The sequence below is a fragment of the Hyperoodon ampullatus genome (assembly GCF_949752795.1).
Source record: "Hyperoodon ampullatus genome assembly, contig: scaffold_107, whole genome shotgun sequence".
NCBI classification, from domain to species: domain Eukaryota; kingdom Metazoa; phylum Chordata; class Mammalia; order Artiodactyla; family Ziphiidae; genus Hyperoodon; species Hyperoodon ampullatus.
Window position 1 is genome coordinate 1,153,108 of NW_027640852.1, and position 23,990 is coordinate 1,177,097.

The following is a 23,990-nucleotide window of genomic DNA, read 5'->3' on the forward strand; positions in this document are numbered from 1 at the left end:
ATATTCATAAAGTAAATTTTGGTAACAGGGAACACTGACTGTAAATGAAAAAAGTCTTATTACATTCCTGAAAAAGTAAAAGACTCAAAGTGCCTTTGTTACTCTAAAAGGAAAATCATGAGTGTCATTTTTCTATTAACAATAACTTATTAAAGCTCCAAGCAGAAACAACAGCCATCACTTACACAGTGCTTAGTATGTGCCAGGCACTATTTACACAAATAAGTGCATTTAAACCTCATAATGAGGCATAGAGGTTAAGTGATTTGCCCGTGGTCACTAGCTATGAAATGGGAGAAAGGGAATTTGAACCTAGGCCATTGGGCTTCCGCACCCAAGTTCCTGACTGTTCTCTACCTCAGGGGTCCATGGACTTGCCCTGTACAGGCTCAAAGAATTTTTCAAGTTTTAACATCGACATTTAAACATCTCCAGCTCTGTGGGCTCCACAGCTTCTGCTGCAACTACTCTGCCCCACTGGTGTGGGGTGAAAGGAGCCATAACTACCATGGAAACAACGGGTGCGACTATGTTCCAGAAAAACTTCCTTTACAAAGCCAGGCGACGGGCTGGACCTGGCCCACCAGCCAGGGTTTACCTATCCCTGGTCTGCACCATCAAACTATTAAAAAGCCTTCATGTCAAATTATTAACTAACTTTAGGCCTAAATACAGTCATTATAACCACTGTGAAGTTGTTAAGGCATTATTTTAAAAACTGTATTTACAAATTGCTGATGTACTGACTTTTATTAGTTTAAAAACTACAACAGCTAATAAACACTTGATTCATTTAAGTCTTGAAGACTATAATGGCATAGTTTCTTCACAGTATTACAATAAATGTTTTCAGTAAAAAAAATACATAAAAGTATTATTAGGTATTATATATTAAATCTCTCATTTCTAAAATTAAGTGGACTATCTTTACTAAATGGTAGAATCCCAAACTAAAAACTGGTCATATTCTTTCAGCAAAATGAAAGCTGCGCTCACATGTATCAAAAGACAAAAATTAGGGCCTCCCTGGTGGCGCAGTGGTTGAGAGTCCGCCTGCCAATGCAGGGGACATGGGTTCGTGCCCCGGTCCGGGAAGATCCCACATGCCGCGGAGCGGCTAGGCCTGTGAGCCATGGCCGCTGAGCCTGCGCGTCCAGAGCCTGTGCTCCGCAACGGGAGAGGCCACAACAGTACCACACACACACACACAAAAAGACAAAAATTAACAGCCCTCTGTATCAATATATTAATGTGTTTCAATCACATATGTTTTCATGAAAGTCTAAACATAAAATCACCTTTAAGATCTAGGCCATGTGATCTGTTCCCTGCCATGTCAGAATACACCCCGTGGAGTTTACTTAACTTGTCTTAAGTGTGATAGAATTCTTTATACCTTGACAAATAACTAAAAGGAAAAAAAAAACCCACACACACAATAAGATGAAGAGCCTATACATTTGTCAATCTTGACTTATTTGCTTTTCTTGAGTCAGTTGGAGGTTTATAGCCACATTCTCAAAATCATTAACTACAATCTTCCCAAACAGGTAATTGATGAACTGATGCATCCTAAAACTTGTCAGTAACAAAGTGTTATTCCAGTTTACAGCAACAGTTTAATTCTATTTAGGTACTAAAACTGAATACACTGAATACTGCAAACTTTATCCCCAACCACTCAGCAAAGTACTACATACCTTTTCAGATATAGGAAAAAAAAGAAAAAAAAGAAAAAGCATACGATTCTTCCTATTTTCATTTCCAAAGATACATCCCAATCTTGATGATCAATCAGCGATTCAAATGTCAACTATAAACCCGGTATTTTATTAGCTGCTCTGCAGTGCACTAGAGCAATAGAAGAGAGAGGACCTCAAACCCTCTGTGCCCTCAAATTGAAAGGCAGGCTTCCTGACCCCTCCAGACCACTACTGGACACAGGGAAGGCACACTAATCTATCAGGACCCCAACCAACAGTCACCTGCTTTGTGATTACTTCCATGACACACCCTCACCAACACCACTGAGTCTGCTGCTCCTACGGGCCGTTACATGTATTTCCTATTTTAACACACACCACAGTGCAGCATAATTATGATTGCAGATAGATGTTCTAACAATTGAAAGAGAATGATGACTTTTTTGCTCTTCATCTTGCTATTTCCCTTCCTATTTCTTGAAGAGAAACCATAAAAATATAAACAAACAGAGAAAACAGAAAATATACAAAACATGTGGTTTGTGGCTTAACACAAACTTAAGTAAGATTAATTCTGACAGTATCCAGCATGACAAACTTCCATGGTACAAATGAGAATGGACCAAGGTTTGAGCAGGTACAGGAGAGAATCCAGGCCTGAACAACACCAACAAAAGGTAGACAGGAAAAGGTAGACAGTCATGGTGTGTAGGAAATCACGAGACCAGTCTGATGGGAAGAGACTTAAACAAGACTGAAACTCACTTTCTAAACCTCCATCTCCAATTGGACAATTCGCAGGACACAGGTGCACCAAAGTGGCCAATTTATTCAATCCCTTTAATATGGAGGAAGAGTTTAAAATTTTACTGGTTTAATTTGCCCCAAAAGCAACTCTCAACAGTTATGGCCTCTGTTGTCGGAGCTTTGTATGAAATTAAGTCAAAGTGTGGAGCTCCTTTTCCTTTTTTTTTTTTCTCCTTAAAAAAGAAAAGAAACAATTGTTCCGAGTAAAAACAAACATATTCCAAAGCATGTGTACATTGAAAAGTAAAGAAACTTTATTAACAACTTCATAAAAATTGACTTAAAATTTTAAAAAGAAAAACACATGTTTCAAAGTCCTTCCGACTGGAGTCGTGTCTCATAGTGTCCTTTCTTTACAGAAATACTCGTATTATGACACATATGCACTAGGATTAACACCATGACACCCTGTACATGGCGGGCCCCGGAGAGCTCACCAGTCGTCGTCTGAGTCCAGGTCTCTGGGGAGGATCCACTCCACGGATGAGCCCAGCAGAGTCTGAAGCTTGTTCGTGAACTCCACCAGATCTAAGAGCTCCTTACTTTCCGGATTAAAGGACTCCAGGTCTTTGGGGCAAGAGAATAAGAGACTTGCTGATACTTGCCGGTAGAACTCGGCCTCCGCGATGGTGACAATTTCCACATTTGGGAAATTGCAGAGGAATATGCAGGAGGACATTTGCAGTTTCTTGAGCAGGTCTGAGAGCAACAGCCAGTTACGAGGCCTACACCAGAGAAAGGACAGTGGTTTGAGTTTCCGGCAAAATTAGAGGCGCTCCCAACTATGAACTACCTGTCTCCTGGCGGTGAAAGAGCCTGCTACTTCCACTTTGATTACCCCACCCCCACCCCACTTCTCACTGTCCTTAGAAGATCTACTTCTTCTTTTTCTTTTTTAATTTTATTTATTTATTTATTTTTGGCCGCGTTGGGCCTGTTGCTGCGCACGGGCTTTCTCTAGTTGTGGCTCACAGGCTCTAGAGCGCAGGCTCAATAGCTGTGGCGCACGGGCTTAGTTGCTCCGTGGCATGTGGGATCTTTCCGGACCAGGGCTCGAACCTGTGTCCCCTGAACTGGCAGGCGGATTCTTAACCACTGTGCCACCAGGGAAGCCCGGAAGATCTACTTCTAGCGGGGGAACTCTGGACTCACGTGCATGTGTTAAGAGACCACCTAGGGCGGATCAGCCAACTTAGACAAAAGCAGGAGCAGCGCCCCTGAACGAGCCTCGTTGCAGGCCACCCCAGTGCTGCCTTGGCTCTGGCCACAACTCAGGTCACCCCTCTCCAAGTAAGTGCACCCCGTTCTACTCACTGGGGAAAACCAGTCTGTATGCCAACCCAAGGGAGATGGCAAACACCTCTTTGACCTCTCCTCTCCTCCGGCCCTCACGGAGAGAGCATGAGAAACACTCGAGGTCACCTGGCTTTCCTTTCCTTTCCCACACCTCCAACCCGCCCCTCAATGCTGCCGGGAGTGAGGTTTTTTCGAGAAGGGAGGTGGTACAATCCTTCCTGATACCCTGCCACGCTTTATGATCTCTATCCTGAAGAGAATGTCACCACAGAGGCAGACACGTTCCCAGCCTCAGAGTCCAAGGAGGATGCTACTCCTTAAGCACCGGGGTCAACACACAGCAGAGCAAGGTCTCCTGATGTGTTCACTCCGAAGGGTTGGTCATGGGGCACAGTGGCCCGACCGTGGGGACAAGACTCGATCTAAGCAAATCTGAAGACACATAAGATCCCAGGTGCCACATACGGCTTTCTCTAATCTTATACGAGAAGAGGGTACACATAAGTATCGTCCCGTGAACCTCACACGCCTTGGAAGGCCCCTATGGTAGCCGTTTGGGGAGGATCCCTTCCCCAAGAGTTTAGTGACTTAAACTGTGCAATTGCAGTCACTGACTCCCGTGTCCTTTGGGCTCTAGGGGTGTGTTCCAATGAGGGCAGTTGGCTGGGGAGCCCTCCCACCCCCCAAACTTTTCTGGAAAAGTTCCACTGCATTATGTGAGGTCGGTGGACACTTGGTGAGGAATTCACTCACCCCCCAACGCATCCACCCTCATCTGCTGAAGGGAATTTCTAACTCCTGCCACCCCACAGAGCAGCTGGGCTGGCTCTCGACCACACGCTGGCCACGCTCACCCCTGAGCGACGGACACCTGGACGTTATAACACGGCAAAAGGGGGTCTTCGGAAAATTCAAATTCCAATAGGTCACCATAGGCCTCGTTGCTGTCATCCTGGTCCTCCGGTCCTGGGGGATTTGCTAAAACATCGTAACCACTTTCATCATCTGGTTCTAACCGGGGTGGGGGGGCAAACAAGAGAGAGGTCAGCAAGCTGGAGCAAGATTCCAGCTGTTCTCCAAAAAGGACCCTGGAAAAATTCTTTCCCAAGCAAGCCCTGCTCACAGCACCACCCCCACCCCCACAAGCCCAACTGAAACGAACAAGGCTGCTCACCACACACACAGCTGCCAGAGAACTCCGAAGAGCAACCGGGGTTACCGTCGTCAGGAGCCTGCAGGTTATTTAAACAGTCTGGAGAGAGAGGGGGAGAGAGAGAGAGAGAGAGAAACAAGATAACGCCTGCTGGTAAGAGGCAAATGCTGCTGGAGCTCGGGAACATCTCACGCTGGGGCTGGTGTCACCTCCTGACAAGTCCCACTGCACACGCCTCCAGGTATCTGACTGAAACCTCCCCACGCGTCCACCCGCCTTCCTGAGGGACTGCCCGCCTCACCGCCCCAGCCTGCCAAACAAAAGCTAGCCTGGCTAGCTAAGAGTTTTCCAGCCCCCCACCTTGCAAAACTCAAAGTATGGATCTCTTCTTTGACAGACTAACGTTGGGCTGCTTTTCCCAGTAAAGGGTCACTTAGAGTAAACGGGGGGTGGGGGTAGGGGGAACCCAGGTGAAAGGCTGTGAAGTCACCGTCTAGAGACTTGAACAAGACCGTGTCTTGACCTCTGCTGTACCTGTTAAGAACTTCTCCAGAAGTTCGCTGTGGTTCACTTTCTTGATGGTTCTACCTGAGTACGTAGCCAGGGTAGGATCAGCACCGTAGGAGAGGAGCAAGCGGACAATTTCGAGATGATCATTCTTGACAGCATCGTGGAGAGGCCTAGGAGAGGTGAGGGGGATTACACCTGTGCACGCGACGCTTGCTTCTAAGGACACGGGGCAAAATTGAGCGTGTGCGGCCAAGCCTCGTAGGCGCGCTATTTCACCGAGGAGGTGAGCGTACGGTCGTTGCGACAAATTACTCTGTTATTTCAACACATAACCCTTTACGGGACAGGTGAAGGGACCATCTCAGGCCTAATTCTTCAATGCAAATCTCTCTTAATGCATGGCCCAAGGAGGAACTCAGGCCACGATGAAAACGTTTCCAATGAACTTAAATAGTGACAGACTGTAAGAAGGTAACGTACAGCGGGGTGGGGGGAAGAACCCCAGCATCACGGAAGCAGATACGAGAAGCCATCGTTACACCATTACAAACAAAACCCCAAAAGTGCAGTTTGTAAAAGAAACTAGGGGCAAAGTGGAACCTCTCCTGAAACCAACGTGGAGATGAGTGATCAACACTCTCGCCCAGCAGCAGTCGACAGGCAGGGCGAGTTCTCAGGAGGGCACAGAGTCCTCCTGCCCGTGTCCGCTGGGGTCAGGAACACTGGCCGCAGTCCCATCCAGAAAGGATGCTATGTGGAAACCATGAACCACCAAATACCTTACAGTTCTGCTAATTTTATGACTGTCAGGAAAGCCCCGGTGCCCTGACTCGTGGTGGCATCCCAGGTACAACCAGGAAGATGCTTGGGCTGACTCAGACGTGGGCCTCTGGCCAATAAACCGAGGTCAAGGACAGAGTGGGGGCCAGGCCCGGGGATGTGGGTGGGCACGGCAGGTCCTATCAAGCCAGTTGCCACTGGACCTGTCTGTACTCCTGCAACTTTCAACTCACATATATGTTCAAGATTGTGATTCAACAGACGCTGGTGAAGAGTCCAGGGTCTTAAAAGAGAACACCCCTGATTATTCATGCAGGCTCAACATTTTCAGGGACTTCTGTCCATAAGAGCGTCACAGAGTTTTAAAGTTCTATGTAAATTTGCCAGAAAGATCTGTCCGATTCCATTCTAGAGGCCTCCGCCATCAGTGTGCTTACATGGCACTCACTCTCCATCTTTCCTTCTGGGGTTCCCCACACACCCTGAGAACCACTGCCTATGGCCCAGCAGGGCCAGGCCAAGAGCAAGACCGCCACTGACCCGGTTCCATCCTGGGCACTGCAGTTGACATTGGCGCCATATTCAAGGAGGTGTCGTACGATGTTGAGCCAACCTCTTGCACAAGCCTCGTGCAGGGCACAGTAACCCGCGTTGTCGCGGTGGTTCACATCACAAATCTTGTTCTCCAGGCAGTACAAGACCACTTCCTACGGGGAGAGGAGACGAGATACCATCAGACCACCATACAGTGAACCTTGTAAGGGTGACCTCCCCATAGCTTGGTGGTGCCCACTTTCAAAGGCATACATCCTTGGGGCCAAAAGCCCACCATGGCGCGGGCAGGCGGCAGGCATCCTGGTGGGGGGCGAGAGTGCGTGAGAAGGGCTTGGAGATGCAGACAGTGCTGTCTAAGGCTCTGCTGCACCAGTGGCCTGGCCATGGGCAAGTTACCCTTGAACTTCTCCAAGCTTCCACAGGACTGCTGAGAGGACGCATTCGGATAGCGATGAAAGCCCTCAGCCCAGGGGCCGACGTGACCAGTACAGAGGTGTCACGGCTGCTAACATCTTAGATGACACATTGCCAAGCACAGACCATTCTCACTTGATGGGTCTGTTCAGTCGGTGGCAGTGGACGATAACACAAGTTTAGATAAAAGCATGGATGACCAACACTTAAAGAGAGCTTAAATCAGCCAGAGAACATTCCCCAGCTTAGAGAAGCAGGGACACCCAGGTCAGCTACATCCTCACGCCCCCTGTTAAGACCCCAAATCAGAACCTGGGCCTCAGATGCTCTTGTCTGTATGTTAAGTAGAGTTAAAGAGAAGCTCTCTCCCTCCATCCTCGAGGAATGATACAAAATGCCTTCAATAACCCCACCCTCTATTTTGCCTCACTCCACCCTCTCGGGGCAGAATCAGTCTAATTTTTTCATATTTACTCAAGTTAATGACAGGAACCTGATACACCACAGGCTGCAACCTCCACATTTCAAGAATCAAATAAAACGTTCACCGCCCCCCCCACCGGAGATGTTCTGTGTCAACACTGTGCATTAGAATCACTGTTATTAACCTTATTTCTTTGGCTTGTTAAAATACTAATATGAACCACTCCCAGTAAGCAGAGCAGGAATTTATTCCATGTTTTATTACCTTAAGAAAGTTTTCAGACACATCGAAAGCATTTGCCACCAGAAGACACGTTATACTGTTTATACTGGGTAAGTCGTGCCCAGCAGAGAGCTGTCAGGTTCTGAGAGCTGGGAGTAGGCAGAACGTGCATGTGGCCCAGCACATGGTCTGCTGGGTAAGGGGGATGGGATGGGGTCAGAACAGGCCCCCTTGTGACATCTCTCAGGTAACTCATCTGTTAAACCTAAAACGGGGGTCATTCTAGCCGCCCATAAGTGCGAGATGGGTTCTGTAAAACCTTTTATGCCCTTTGGAGGACACGCCAATCAAAGGTGACCACTCACTTGGGAGCGAACTAGAATGTTCCATTTGCTTACCACGTGAACCCAATAGGGCATGCTGGTAAACCTGGCCATCGGTGCCCTGTTACTTCAGGTCACTGCAGCAGCTCCCTTCCAAAACAAGAGGAGGAAGAGAAAAGGCACGCCCACGAATGCGTTTCTCCGTTTACATCCCAACCTGCCAGAAAGCCCACAACCCTCTGGGCTCCCAGGCCACCTGCCCCGAGCCCTGGTATCCAGGACACCGCATGAAGCTGCTGCTCTTTTAGCAGGCCCTCACTAGCCAGACTTGAGTGGACGGCTGCAAGCTAATGAGTTGTGTGCCCCAGCCAGGGAGAGGCCCTGTCACGTGGCTCTGGGATCAGTTCTGAAAGCCACCAACTGCTGTGCACACATCAATTTACTCAACCCAGGGTTTATTTGCTGTGACAATCATGGCCTTCACCTGGAAACCTTCATCACTACTAGGGCAGATTCAAGGGTACCTAGAAATGAAAGGCTGTCCAAGCTGATGGGTAAGTCAACTCTCTTCTCCTCAAAGATGGCAGCAAAGGCAGCAGTAGCCCCACGGCCAGGTCAGACTTTTTGCCACGGGCTGTCCTAACTCAACCACATTGATCCCACTATTTACACAGTGCTTCTCATTTCCCCAGATGAAGACGTCTTCTGTCACCCACAGGAACCCAGGAGATAGCAGGAAAGGAAGGTAGTACTATCCTCATTCAACACTTGGAAACTGAGGCCCAGAGATATTAAACCCCAAGTTCAATTAACATGAAGTACTAGACCTATAACTCAGGTCTTTGGTACCTGGTCAGCGGGGAAGATTCAAAAGGCCCAAGAGGGCCCCAGTTAGAGGGATGCAATCCAGCTGTGACGAGCATCCCACAGGCCTTCTCCGTTGGGGGTCAAGTGGGCTAACTACACTCTGCTAGCTAGGAGGGTGATGGCCTCTAAATGGATGGCAACCGTCGCCACCAACACTTTCTCTAACTGAAAGGTGAAGAGGCGGGGCGAGTCTGTCGACGCAACACATTCCTTGGTTTATTTTCTCCGCTAGAAATAAACAGGAGTGTCTGAAGGGCAGCCCAGCCATTCCCAAGCAAAGTCAAACTGCTTTTGTCGGACAGCTCTCTGTTCAGCGGCTATAAACCGAATGCCATTACCCGCAAAATGTAACCATAAAGGCCATAAGCCCGACGTTGTTAATTAATTAAATGCCTCATTAACTTTTTAAAAAACATGACTTATTCAATTCATAGAAAATTTAACCATCACCGCTAAAGGCACAAGCATGTGGTTGCACACTGGCGTTTTAGCCTAAGAAATAGAAGCCTTTTTCCCAGGAGGGAAAGGTTTGAGGTCTTTGGCCACGCAAGTGATCTATTTAACGCGGATCTGAAGCCAGAGTGTGTTTCTAAACTTCCAGAACCAGATTATCATGACATAAAGCTCAGACAGCCTTTATACTGCACATGGTATCTTTGGCTAAGCAGAAGAAAATAACCAAGAATGCTGAAGACAAAACTTCAGGAAAACCCTCCCAAACCACACCCTTATCTGGTTAAGCAAACTGTCCTTCCATTTTAAAAGGTTTAAGCTGCCACATCTCCCAACTGGGCCATCATCCCAACATTTAAAATTCTGCCCAGAGAAATCCCAGAAAGTTGGATTCAAAGTTGAAAGCGTTCATCTACTTGTCACATGTTCAGCATCAACACTGGTGATCTGTGTAATCTACATATTGAAATTTACATTTGAAGAAAAAAACAAATCCGACCGTAAACATTCCCAAGGCTTCCTGTGCAATCAAAGGCCAGGTAGCCTAAAAAAGTATGGATCAAGTGCCCCTTGGTCCAGGCCTCAGAGCCACCAAACCAAAATGGAAACTGTCTTAGAGGACCAACGAGGGTCTTTTGACGTCTCTGGTCCCAAAGGGAGGCTGCTGGAAATGATGCCAAGTTCACAGGTGGGGCTCGGAGCCCCGCCCTCCACGGCGGGTGCAGCAGCACCCCGCCCCCCATCTCCAGCATTTGCTGGGAGCGGGAGTCTACTTTCTCAACCCTAACCCAGAAGTTGGGGTTAGGGGTCTCCCCCCACCTCCAGCGTTTGCTGGAAGCGGGGAGACTATCTTCTCCACCACGGGGGGTCCAGCTCAGCACTATGTGCAACATCCGCTCCGTCCTCCTCGGCGCCCGCTCTCAGCTCTTGGGGAGCCAACCGGGTGCTCCTTGGACTTCACCTGCAAGGAACTGCGCCAACTACCAGAAAGTGCTCTCTAGCTAACGGAGAGGTCTCCAAGAGACGTGTAGATATAAACAACAGCACATTCAACCCACAACAACAAAAAACACCCCCAAACTAAGCATAGCCCTAGTGCTTCCAACTTCCCACCCACAGTCATGCCTTAGGGCCAAGGCAGGCACACTTCGAAGGGCTCACGGCACTATGGGCCGGGGTGGGGGGACACGACGGGAGACGGGGGACGGGGGCACAGAGCTGGCTGAGGGTGTGGGCGCCAGGGCTCCGGGCCAGCCTGGGTCCTGCCACCCCAGTGCTCATCCACACCTCCACGCTCAGCCTGCGGAACCGCGTTTTACTGTCACCATTCAACTCCCAGAGGGCTGATGCCAGCACAGAACAATGCCTTTGCCCTGCGGGCTATTACATCACAATCGCTACTGACAAGTATGGTGGGGGGACTGCACAGGGCAGAGAGAGTCATCTGTCTCACAGAGGTTTTGAACTGTAAGACGGGCAATTCCAGTGTGAGCCAGTCTTGCTGAGGAGCGTGGTGGGCTGTGGAGCACTGCTGGATTGCTACCTGTACGGGTATCAGCTAACCCCTCTGAGGCTCCGTTTCCTCATCCGAGAGTGGGCTAGTACTCGTTACTCCCAAGTGAAGATGTTACAAGGGTGAAAGGAGTTACTACAGGTCACGCGGGCTTAGGCAGACATCAGCTATCTTTCTATGTTGCTCTAGCAGTAGAGGCTCTCACTGTCACCAGCCGTGCTGGGTGGGGATACAGCAGTGTGGACGGGGAGTTCTGGGCAAGGCTCAAGCCCTGCTCCCCGCCCACCAGCCCCCCGCTCCCGCGCCCCCTCAGAAAGAGACTGCTCAGGTCTGCCCCACTCCCACCCCCACTCTGAACAGCACGTCCCACCCGCTACCCCACAGGGGCATCACTCTGCCCCAGACAGCACAAGTTAGTAGAGCTAATAACTACTCTCCCTCTTGCTATTCAGAATCCAAAAGGGCTCATTAAAATTCCCCTGGTCGCCAAGCCCTGGGTTAGGTCAGATTTTATATCAGAGATGAGTGAGCCGGACTGGCCGAAGCAGCCTACCTGCCTGAACGGGAACGGAACGTCAGAGAGGCCGGCCTTTCTTTTCACACCACGACTGAACAAGCCACCAAAGAGCCCGCAGTGTGAGCGGGGCCGACGCAAACACCCTGCTGGAACACCCAGCCCAGCCCGCCACGTGGAGGGGGCTGGGCTCTGAGACCCGCCCCCCATCCCCAGCCAGTGTGTCCCCCACCCAAGGAGCAGCAGCCGGCGGATCCTGATCCGGGGCACCCACAAGGATGCTCACCTCGTAGCCAAGCCGGGAGGCCTGCTGTAGGAGGGTCTCGCCCGCGTTCTTATTGACAATAAGTGTCCACGCTTCCGGTGGCATCGGGCGGGACTGGGTGGTCTCTGGAGGGGAGCTTGAGCACGTCAGCTGCGAGGCCTGGGAAGCTGGTAACAATTGCTGCAAACGGTCCAAGGGCTTCTGGTCCTGCTTGGCCGGCGAAAGATCATAGTCGGAACTGGGCTCAGGCCGCTTTCAAAATCTCCGGACGGTCACGAAACCAGGCAGCGCACACATTTCAGGCTGTCCTTCCACCACCTGCCTGGTTCGCCTCCTCCCTGAGTTACAAACCTGAGTGCAGGAAAACACTTTTCCTCCTCTCTGTCTGGGGGAGGCGGGGCGGGAGGCAGGGGGTGCATTTTCACTCGCTGGAAACCTCACCGCCACCCAGGAGACAGGTCCCCTAGGAAGGGGCAGTGACGTTCTGGGGGAGGGGTTCAGGAAGAGGAAAGCTTTGTCCCCAGAAGCAGAGAAGTAGGCAGGCGGGATGTGCCTGCACAGGCCCGGGGGGCAGGGGAGAGCCAGGGGCAAGAGGTACCTTGCCACCCGCATTGTCCACGTAGGAGTCCCCTGGCAGCGGCAAGCCCCGCCTGGGCTCCTGAGGGATCAAATGCTTGGTTTTGCACGGTCCCTTCCCGGATGGTTTCTCGCTGTTGTCGGTGTATTTCTGCGGCAGGGGCGAAGGCTGTCAATCCATTTCTTCGTCCACGCACAGCACATCTGTCAGGGGGAGAAGAAGCGGGTGTCACACAGTTGTAGCCGGTGAGGAAAGAAAAGCCCATTGTTAGCACTGATCGTTGGAGCAGCTTCAGTTTTTAAAGATACACCGATTATGTTTTCAAAGCACTAATATTTTAATTATCCCACATTCAACCGGCAAATAGGCTAAGCCACGACACGCCAAATGGCAAGTCGCTTCAAAGGGCCGCAAGAGAGGGCAGAGAAGCCAGCCCTTCGTGCGCTCCCGTCCCCACCCGTGGGGGGCCTGGGGGCTCGGGACAGGGCGACCGGGGACAGCCTGAGGCTGGAATGAGGGCACTGACAAGCGCCCGGGCTCACCCAAGACTTCCCTTCCTGCCCAGCCGCGGGCTGGGTGATGAGGAGCAGCCCAGGAGGTCGCGCTCCCGCCTCACTGTCCATTCCATAAGGAAGTGTGCAGGCTGAAAGGACCCCATGGAGAAAACTCCCCGCTCGCCACACGCTACTCTTGTCAACTTGGATGGCGCTCAGGTCCCCTCCAGGGCCGTGTCCCACAGAGGGCGGGTGATCCACCCTCCAGGAGCGCCCCCCGCCCCGTGCGTACCCTGTTCATTGTCACTGCATTTAAGGGATTCCTCCAACCAGCTTCTGTTGCTTTTGGCCTCTGCCCTTTTCCTGCCAGGTTTCTCTTCGGAGATGCTATTGCCCTGGGGGGTGACCGCAGGCTGAACCGCCTGGGTCACTTCCTTCCTGCCCTGCCGGCCAGGTTTGCTCTCTGCTCCCGCCGTTCTCTAAGGTGCGGCAAGCGGCGCTGCTTTCTGGGATGGAGCCCTGTTAATTCAATGCACACCTCAGGTTGGTCAGCTCACTATAATGTGGCTCTTCTAAGTGGTTAGAGGAACTGTTTGTCATTTCCCTCTCAGGCCAGTCAGCTAATGGAGAAACAACTACAAATTAATGAAGAAGCCCCCCGGGGCGGGCCGGGGAACAAACGGTCTTACACATCACTAACGGGTGGGGGAGGGGAGGGGTGTGGTCACTGTGTTGGCTGGAACTTGTCACCAAGTCTCGGGAGGGGGCCTATTTGCCTTTGGCCACCTTTGGGCTCCAGCCCCGGCACCTGGCTTTGGGGGGGTGGGGGGTGGGATGGGGTGGGGGTGGGGAGGTGTGAGTGGCTCCCCCCAGGGCTCCAGGGTGGGACTGGAACTTTCCACTGCTCCGCTCCAGGACTTCCGTAGGGTGCCCTGCGGGCCCGAAGCGAAACCGAGCTCACCTTTGGAGACCCGTCTCCGCTTGGCTTTCAGCAGAGAGTCCTCCGGGAGCACAGTGGTCTCAGTGTGGTTCCTATCGCCAGAGACCTTGCGCTTTCTGTTCAGCCGGAGGGTGGGGCTGCGTGACGTGTCCGGGGCCGCCTGGTCGGCGGGGGACTCTCTGGGGGGCTCCGTGTCCATGTCCTCAGGAAGATCACTGCCTTCTGGGGCTTCGAAGGGGTCAGGTTTGCTTCCATCATAACACTCCCCTAGGGGAGGGGAGACAACCCGGAAAGGAGGGAACAAAGGTCACCAGGAGCAGGCAGGACCCCCATGCCCAAGGCAATCTGCTACCAACAGACCCCCCCCTTTGGAGACCAGGGGCCTCACACACTGGAAGCACAAAACCTCAGAAAGACGTCCCAAAGGAAGGACAGCTGAACACAACCAGCAAAGAAAGCAGAAAATGAGGCGTGTAGCCCACTCACAATCCATCCTTCAAGGGTCAAGGTGAGGTATCTACACCATCCCTCTGTAGGCATGTGAGATAACTCCCTGACTGCTTAACTCTCCAAGGTGGCTTACTGTTAAAGGGGGGGTGAGTGACCTCACAGTAAGATCCAACCCATCAGGGCAGAGCTACAAATGACTATGGAAACAGCTGCTAGTAAACAAAAAAGGCTGATGTCATCAAGTGACCAATAGCCCCCAACTGCCATCTACACAGACACAGCACCAATGTTCACTTGGGTCAGCAGGGGCGGGGGGGAAGAAGGGAAGGGAAAGAATGGTGGGAGGCTGGGAAGCTGGGGAGACCAAGGGAAGAGGAGCCTGGCAAAGGGAAAGGAAAGGCTTCCCGGTGCACACACAAGGGTCAAGGGCGATTTCAAAGAACTCAACCAGATTGCCACAAGTCCGTCTGTCCTCTTTCCACACCCGTGGGGGGAAAAGCATTTCACTGCCATCGAGGGGCTGCTCCTATTTCCTGTCTAGGAAGAAGGCCCTCAGTGACACCAGTCACCCACCTGGCACGTCTCCACGCCTTCCTTCCCAGGCAACAAGCATCTCAGGACATTTCAAAGACAAGACTCCAACCCCCTTCATGGGGGTGGGGGGTGGGGGGCGGCGGGCAGGGCTGAACGGCTCACACCCCAGCTCCGCCTGTGCTGCTCCTGCCCCCTGTGCTCAATCTCGCATCCACTTGGGGCTTTTCCTCCAGTCACCCCAGCCTAACATCACTCCTCACTGTTGCTCTAGCCAAAGAAACAGTTCAACTGCTTTGCTACTCACATTGTTTCTAACACACAAATAATTCCATAACGATCACTGTGCTGTTAAAGAGTTCCCCGAAGATGACCCTGTGTCCATCACCGGCCGGGGGTGGGGGTGGGTGTATGAGTTTGGTATTTCGTTCACACCTGAGCTAAGCTCCCACAGCCCGTTTTTCTAGATGAAATCATGGACACACCCCTCACATGCTGCTCGCATTCCTCCTCCTCTCCCTAGACCACTTCAAGTATCACTCCCACTTCTGCCCAGCCGGCTGGTCCCCTGATCAGCCTCTCTTGGGGGCATTCCCAGCATTTAATGGCAGTCAGTTGTGGGGATGAACCTCACCCTGGCCTGGGCTAGCCTGACCTGTGTTCTCAATGGTGGAACACACTTAGCTTTTCTCCAAGGGTATCCCAAGGTGGGACGGACACCCATCTACTCTTGCCGGAATGGTGGAATCACCCCAACCGCGAGGGTCTCCTGTCATGGCAGCAGGAGAAACCCCAAACTCCTGGCCTGTGCTTACGGGTGATGCAGCCCAGGCTACCGCAGGCCCGGTGAAGAGGGCGTGCTGCAACTCTCACTCCGGCTGCTCTGTGACCCTCTTAAACACTCGGGAAGGAATGGCGCCGCTTTACAACTCGGCCCCCTTCACTTGTAAAGTGGGAATGTTACTGCTAGCCTCCCTCCAGGGTGGGCTTCATCATCACGGGCCGGGCTCAGCACAGAGAAAGGCTGGAAAAATCCCTTTAACCAAAAGATGCCAAGACTTTCAGACCAGCCTGAATCTCAGGCCTGAAATGTAGGAAATTTTAAGAGGTGAGCCCTTCTGGTCACACCACTGGACTTCTCTGGTCCAATCAGCCTTCCCTAAAAGCTCCGTGGGAGGGGATCCATGGAGGAATGGAAGGGCTACCTTAAGAACCCCCATGTCCAATTTTAAAGTTTCTTTTTCCAAACTAAGTCCATCCACCCTTCCCCCAACCCCGGAGCCTTTTAGGGCAAAGATCTCAATTCCCCTCAGCTAAGGCCCCCCAAGACCTTACGCTCGTGTGACCTTACCCAGGCCAGTAATAACCCTGAAGGACACCCACCCCGACTGCCCCAGAGACCCAAGGCCACCAGCTATGGGGTAGAGGCTCCGTGTCCCTTGGAGCTTCTCAAAGACTGTTCTAACCACGACCCACAGGAGGATTACCCTCGAGGGCAAAGGACATGGGGAGAGAAATAGATACACGGGGATCCTAACCATCAGGCTTTGCCATCATTGCTACTTTTGGCCCTTCTAAAAGTGGGAAGCCATGTGCCCTTGGTCACCCAGTCTAAGCAAGATGTGGACGTGGTCCCTGCAGCATGGTCCTATGACTCACAGCACACATATCCCAAATTCATTATGGTTGTACCATAGCATCACCTCACAGAAGCATCACCACAGCAACATTTACAAGTCACTGTGGCAGCAAAGCACCCTCACCATGGTTGAGCCATGCCCAGTGAGGCCTAAACAAGGTGAGAGGGTTCTGAGTTGCTGGAAGGCTCCCCAGGATTAAAATCCCCTTCTCTGTAGCTTAACTATAGCACCTCCAGTCAGGGCTAACCTTGTTAAAAGTTACACCCGCTACAGAAGGAGCGCAGGGGATCTCTGTTCCAAAGTAGTTTACAAACGTGCAGGTGCTCAGCTGGAAGAGAAGTTCCCTGAGCAAAGAAGTTTCACGAAGCCCCCCGACTGAGGCTTCCTACAGCTCCTGGCCAGGCACTGCCACTGAGCAGGTCCTAGGCCTGTCCCAGCCAAGTGGTTGGCAAGGGAGATGGTTACTCCAAGTTTGAGAAGGAAGGGACCAATGCCTCCTGGCCCCGCCCCGTCTTCAAATGCCACGGAGGGGTCCTAGTGATGAACTTCCAAGTCTGAGGAACCTCCAAACTCATTTGGTGAACTTCCACAATAAAAATGTCACTCAGCCACCCATGTGATCATAAAGAACAAATGAGTACCTCGGCCACTGTGTTTTCAAGTTAATTCCTTTTTTAAACAAGCCCCTAGCAACAAGATGCACCTGCACCAGGACAACCAGGGCCACGCAAACAGCACCCACCACCTTGGAAGCTCCTGGTCCCTCCATGGGTAGGGGCTGCCTCACAAGGGGGAAGGCATCTTGAAGGCGTCCTGGACCCTCTTTGTCACCCCTGCCCGCCCCAAATCCCAGCCCCAGCTCCCATGTGCTCACAGCTCGGCTCTCGGCCACACCGACACCCATGAGAAGGACCTGAGCCCATATCAGCTCAAGACATGATGGCCCAAGAACAAGAAGGCCCATTCATTTCCAGCTGAATGGAATGAACACCTGCTGTGCCTTGGATGTGGAGGCGGCAGCAAGAACAGTGGCCCCTTCAGGTGACCTTTCCTGACCAGCTATTTACAAACCCCACGTCTCTACATGACAGAGGGTGGGTGGGGAACCCACCTCCGTCGCCCCAACCTTTCAAACGGAGCCCCTCACCTTCCCCAACCCTTCTCCTGCCCTCCCATGGTGGCGAGTCATGGCTCACTGGGCCACGTCCCGGGTGCTCCAGGAAGAGACCCGTCGGTCGGTCTGAGATTGGAGGCAGGCGGTGGGGGGAGGGGGCTTTCGGAATCGTCTGGGGCTCAGGCCCTGCTCCCCATCAGCCACACCGAGTTCTCGTCCCCACGCTCAGCAGGAAAGACTGGGAAGGACGCACACAAACGTCTCTGGGAAGAAGGGCGGGTGAGGCCACTAAGACGTGAAGGGCAGCGGCCACCCTGGGTTTGGCCACGTTGCTGGAGAAAAGGGCGAGAAGACGCGAGGCCGGTTAACTGCCCGCTCCCTTCCTCCAGCCTCCCTCACCGTCCACCCAGAGCAGGCAGATCCCCTCCTCAGAAGAGCGCATCCCCGTGAACTTGGCCTTGCCAACTTTTATCACGTCTCTCTGAGAAACTTCCCCAGGAGCTGAGTTATGAGGCCGCTCAGGAGGGTAAGGGCGGCGTGCCAGCTGTGTGCACAGGCCAGGAGGGAGGCCTCCTTGCTGCTTCACTCCAGGGTGGCCTGGACCCTCCGTTTTTCATTCCAACCCGAGGGGAGGAGCTCGGAATCATCCACTCCAGGCACATCAAGAGCCCCATCCCTCGGGCAAGGCTGCCACTGACTAGCCACAGAAATCCCCGTCTACGGGAGCCACGTGGGACAAACCAGTCCCGGTGTGGCTTACCCAGAACCCTGGCCACAGGCCTTTGTCTGACCCCAAAGACGAGCTGGGGGAGGGCAGTGCTCCAAGCAGCAGAGAGAAGCACACGCTGTTGCTGACCACAATTTTCCCGAACTGCATCAGGCACCCACGACCTAAGCGTGCGGGTGAACGCCGACCCTACAACTGGGTCCAAGGGCCTGGACCTCCCAAACGTGCCCACCACCCCCGACTGTCCCGTCTCCGGAGGATGCCACGCCCACCCTGTCCTCGACGTTCACCTAGGTGCCCTCATTCACCATCACCGGTGAGGTTTCTGGGGTCCGGAGCAGGCTGCAGGCCACAAGCACGCACACTGAAGAAAGCGGGAGAAAGACCTCCACTTGCTGCCAACACATCTCATTAGCCCAGGAAGTCTCGAGGGCAAAGCCCGAAGTCAACCCCAGTGGGGGAGCAGCTGATGGGACCGCAGAGTGTGACTCGAGGCAAACACTAGCTTTCTCTCCAATTTTGCCTCCAAAACATAATACACCCCGTCTGGTAGGAAGAACGCCCTCGTTTATCCCACGCCCTTGGAGCGGGCTCTCAACTCCTAATGACTGCAAACAAGCCTGCCACAGAAAATAATTATGCTCATCTTTCTGGTACCTTCATCAGCCCTCATCTCATTTTAACGAAACCTCTGCCTTTGGAGAGAGAATCCGAGTACTCTCCACTCCCTCCCATAGGAGACTGTCACTCTGGAGGGTCTGGCTCTGGCTGCAAGTGTCATTCCACTGCTACCAAAAACCCGTATCCGTACCTGCTACAAAACAGAACACACACCTGCGACGCTGGAGGTCTTGCACTGCCATTCCTCCGCTCTGCTGTATCAGACTATTACTAACTACAGGACTAGCATTTCTCCGGAAAAAGGAGATGCGTGCCAGGAAACAACACTTCATAGGTGCTTCACTCCTGGATGCCGCAACGCTCAAAAGGACACCCAGTCTTGCAATCCACAGCTGGGAAGGGTGGCCAGAGCAGCCCGTTCTCCGAACAGCCAGCACCCCGACGCTGGGCTGTCAGAAGCGTATTGTTTCCTCTCACCTCCCTCGGCACTGGGAGTGGAACCGCCCCGTTCCCACCGACGTGGTACCACACGCGAGCCGCCTGGGTTCACTTACATCTCTCACTGTCGCTCTGGTCGGCAATGGCCTCCTCCAGGGCGACCGACTTTGGCTTTTTGTCCTGACTTCCTTTCAGCCTTTCCCAGTCAGCGGGGCTGAATTTGCGCACCTCGGAGTCTTTGGTCGTGGGGTGGCCACCTTCTCGCTCTTTCATCTCCAACTCTGAGAAGCGCATCACTGCACGCTAGAAAGAGAACGGAGATGGAAAAAAGACACACCTTACCACCAAAGCTATTTCACTGCCCTTACCTTAAAGGAAAGTATCTTCAAAGAAAAGTTTGCCCAAAACCAACCACAATGTATGATACAACTGAGATATTTTAAAATTGAACGATAAAAATGTAAGAGTGTCTATGTGTAACTAATCACACACTCTTTATTCGTAAAGCCATATGTATGTAGAGATATATGTGGTGTGTATGTATAGCCATACATACACTGTGGCATAGAGACAGACATTCTCTTTCGAAGGTAAATAAAACAAAACAAAAACACAACGCAAAGAAAGCAAAACAAAAACACAACAGAAAAGAAAACAAATGCACAATGAATAAAGACGACCATGGCCCACAAACTTCCCTTTGTATATTTGGAAATGAAATTTAACTCAAAAGGTTTATGTAAGATTCTAGTAATAAAAATTTGAAGAACTGACCTCACAGTAAGCAGCGGGTAGACATAAAATACTGTCCTCTTGTAATCCTTCCATCTATGTAATTAAAATGGGCACTCAATGGATCATTTAGATAACTTCATCCATTTTTATAAGCATAAACCAATTTTTTTCTTAACATTGCAAAACAATTTGGCTTTATTTGTCTTTTAATTAAAAGTAAAACATCTTAAGGAAATTCCTATACAACATCTATCATTCACAAGCAAGTTAAATACATACTCTATCCCTTTAAGCAAGGTTTGTTTTTTTGTTTTTTTTTGTTTGTTTGTTTTTTTGGTGGAAAAAAAAATTGCACGAATCTCACAGACATGCGGCCGCTACACACTTCCACCAAGTATCACGTAAGGCCTTCTAAGCAGCGCTTTTAGGTATATTTGTTAACATACAGTAACGGCAGAGAAATCAAAGCGATTGATAGGTAAATGTCATGCAGTCTTTTAGACATCCTTCGCAATAATTAAAACTTCCGTTATCAGCATTCGAGTGGAGTTCGCTTAAAATCTACAGAATAACTTAAAGTATCCACTTACGTCCCCTTACTGGACACATTTCAAACATTTAAATTATCCTAAGCTTCATTAACCAAATCAGCCCGGTGTCCTGCCCTATCATACCCCCGGCCCCCTCCTCTTCACACATTAAAAAAACCTGACAACTGGTCAGGCTCCTGAAATTCGGGTGTGGGGGGGCTCACCTGCAATGCCCGCTGCTCCCGGCCGAGCTGACTGGAGTCTGCGTACAGTCCGGTAGCGACACACTTGAACCGGTCACCCACGTAACCAGCGGAGTTTGCGATTCTCTTTGCCAGCTTAGATGGCTTCGGTTTCAGAACTTTGCCATCGGTTGATCCTGCCTCGTCAGCTCCGTCTTTGGTGTAGGTGGGGGTGACGTCCACACTCGGTGGGGCACTGCCCACACAAAATGGTTTGGGATCCTCTTGGGTTTTCCCGAAAGTGACCGCAGAGCCGTCGCTCCCCAGGGTCGGCACCAGGAATGGAGTCGAGACTGGCGTCGCCAGGTTCTCCTTGTTGGTTACCGCTGGAACATTCTCCTTGCTTAAGCCGGAGACTGGCTGGCCCGGAGCCTGTTTGAAAGTATAGGCTTCGTGGAAGTCACTGATGCGCCCCAACTCCTCTCTCAGGGCAATGAAATCCCGGTGTGGCCACATTTTACTTTTTTATTTTTAATATATGTTCACATGTTTCCATACAGGATCCAAGGTGGCCCATAACGTAAGGACACACAATATTAGCTTTAAAAAAACATGAAAAAAAAAAAAGGGAAATCATGATCCTGGAAATGGGTTGCATCCTTTTAAGGGGTGAGAATAACAGAATGAGTGAGCCAAAGATTTGGGAAAGGATCTCACATTTCCAAATGTCCAAATCTTAACATTGCACCAAGTGGGAATGTAGCTGTGGCAATATTAACCTGAGAGAGCTCTATGATCGTTGTCTTTACTCATCACTTGGTTGCAAGGTTCTAAATGACAGGGTAAGTGAAGGAGGGCAAGTAGACAGATAAGAGTCACTTCCTGACTCTCAACAGAAGGGGCATCACCTCGGGAAGGGACCCCAGAACCCTACAGGGATCCTCTTGATACACTGAATCCTCTAGGTGGCCAAAGGATCTCATGTGACCCTAGCAGCCAGATGGAACTTAGAAAAGTAGTGAAAAGCTACTCAACTGAATGCAAGTCATATGACACGGAGCACGTCAGTGACAAGTTCCAGTGAAGCTGCTGTGGACGAGCAGTTCCCCTTGTGCTCGAGCCTCAGAACGTGCAGTGGGAGACGCAGCACCTGCTCTGTCTCACAGTGACCCTCCAGCCTCTGAACTCATCCTTCCTGGGAAGCTGAATCCAAAAAGTCAATTAAAAAAAAAGATAGGGCTTCCCTGGTGGCGCAGTGGTTGAGAGTCCGCCTGCCGATGCAGGGGACACGGGTTCGTGCCCCGATCCGGGAAGAACCCACATGCCGCGGAGCGGCTGGGCCCGTGAGCCATGGCCGCTGAGCCTGCGCGTCCAGAGCCTGTGCTCCGCAACGGGAGAGGCCACAACAGTGAGAGGCCCGCGTACCGCAAAAAATTAATTAATTAATTAATTAATTAAAAAAAGATAAAAGTCTCTAGTAGAGACATTTTATCAGAGCCTAGTATTAAGAGCTGTAGAGCCACAAGTTTCCCATGATACAGCCTTAGCAGAGGCTGTTAAGGCAGTGACAGAAAATTTGTACCGAGGGAAATAGCAGAAGAGTTTGCCTACAATTCACGAAAATGATCCCTGCACTTGGCCTGAAGGAAATCAGCAAACTTTATAACAGCTTGTGTATTTGTATGTGGGATTGAGAATGAATTTAATTTTTTAATTTCTCTGAATTATCACATAAGATTCAGAAGATGCTCTCTCTGCCTAGAAGCCACCCCACTGGGATAACTATGCCTATGGAGTTCCTTTGCCTAGGACTCCTACTTGCTAACAGACTGGCAGCCTGGCCCCAGGGCCTGGTCGCTGCTCCCAGTGCAATGGTGGATATGGTGTCAACGGTTGCAAAATCAAAGCCCCTTACATCCTCTCCATGCCTCTGTCCCACCCCCCACCCCACTCACCATTGATGTTCAGGAAGGGGAAGGTGTCCTGGATGGGAACGTGGTGCTGCGACTGGTCCAGCTCATCTTCCTCATCTTCTTCATCCACATCATTATCTTTCTCATCCCAAGGAGCAGATCCACTGGATCCTACCCGAGAAACACACACACACACACAAAGGTCAAAAGTGAGGCGCTCACGTTGCACTGTCATCCCTGCAGCTGACCCACTGTTCAAGCTGGGCACTGCCAGCACAGAGGTTCCTTGGGTTCAGTGTGCACCCTCAATGCCAAAGAGTGGGAACCAAGGGTGTTCACCCCACTCCCAGCTCCTCCTACGGAGCCCCAGTGCAAGCTCTCATCCCCTCCCCTATCCAGGAGCTGCAGACCGTGCTCCCTTCTCCTAGAAATCTTTGAATTCCTACTCTAAACCCCTTTCTACACATTAGCATCCCTTCTAAGGACCCAAGGAGCACAGCTTCTCTCCTTTATAAGCTTACTGTGAAGACAGACCCTTCCCTCATGGCAGAGCCTCACTAGATTCACTGGAGGTCAAGTCTAAATTATCTGGCTCTTGGTCGGAACTTGCTAAACATTGAGTAAATATAGGGATCAGGTGGTATTCTCCTAGGAAAAATATCATACAAATTAAATGATCACTTACCCATCATTTATAAAGAGAACTTAATAGCCTTCATAATGTCATGTCAATTGATTCTTAGAACAGCCTTTGAAATACGCAGGAAAGATGAGAACCCAGATTTTATAGTGGAAGAAGCTGAGGCTCAAAAGGTTGAATGACTTGATTCAATGTCCCACAAGTAGTGAAATGGAAAGACCGAGGTTTATACCTCAGACCTTCTAAGTTTTAATCCCTCCTTCTTCTAAACTACCTGGCCTCTCTTCTCAGTGTTGAGTCCCAAGAGAAGTTATCTTTTATAGAACTCAATACCTCCTCTTCTTTCTAATGCTTTACTGTTCCACTGGGTGGGCAGGAAGACTGTGCTGCGCTTATATCTTTTGTTCTCTGGGTTCTTTCTAGGGACAGGATTTCTTGCTTTATTTACCAGTCTTCAACTTTGTAAGCGAGGCGACTTTCAAGTCGACTATCGCTTTCAGGGTCCAGCCCGGAACCTGGCACACTGTCCACCTTCTCCCCAGCAGCTGGGGCCTCACCTGGGTTAATGACAGAGCCCTGGGGCTGGGGGATGTCACACATTTGATATATCTTCACTGGGTTCATGGGCACCTCCTTGGTGCCATCGTACATCAGGTTGA

The 23,990-nt window shown here is 51.1% G+C and overlaps 1 pseudogene across 1 annotated transcript; it reads right to left on the reverse strand.

The window, feature by feature from the left end:
- Nucleotides 1-2,742: 2,742 nt before the first annotated feature.
- LOC307070024 (BCL-6 corepressor-like) lies at nt 2,743-21,294 on the reverse strand (annotated as a pseudogene). Its single transcript has 12 exons — nt 20,821-21,294; nt 20,106-20,159; nt 19,448-19,634; nt 13,832-14,077; nt 13,114-13,490; nt 12,398-12,649; nt 11,821-12,075; nt 6,790-6,956; nt 5,494-5,639; nt 4,981-5,058; nt 4,661-4,817; nt 2,743-3,235 (listed from the first exon to the last, which is right to left on the reverse strand). The product of its transcript is annotated as a BCL-6 corepressor-like (transcript).
- Nucleotides 21,295-23,990: the final 2,696 nt, after the last annotated feature.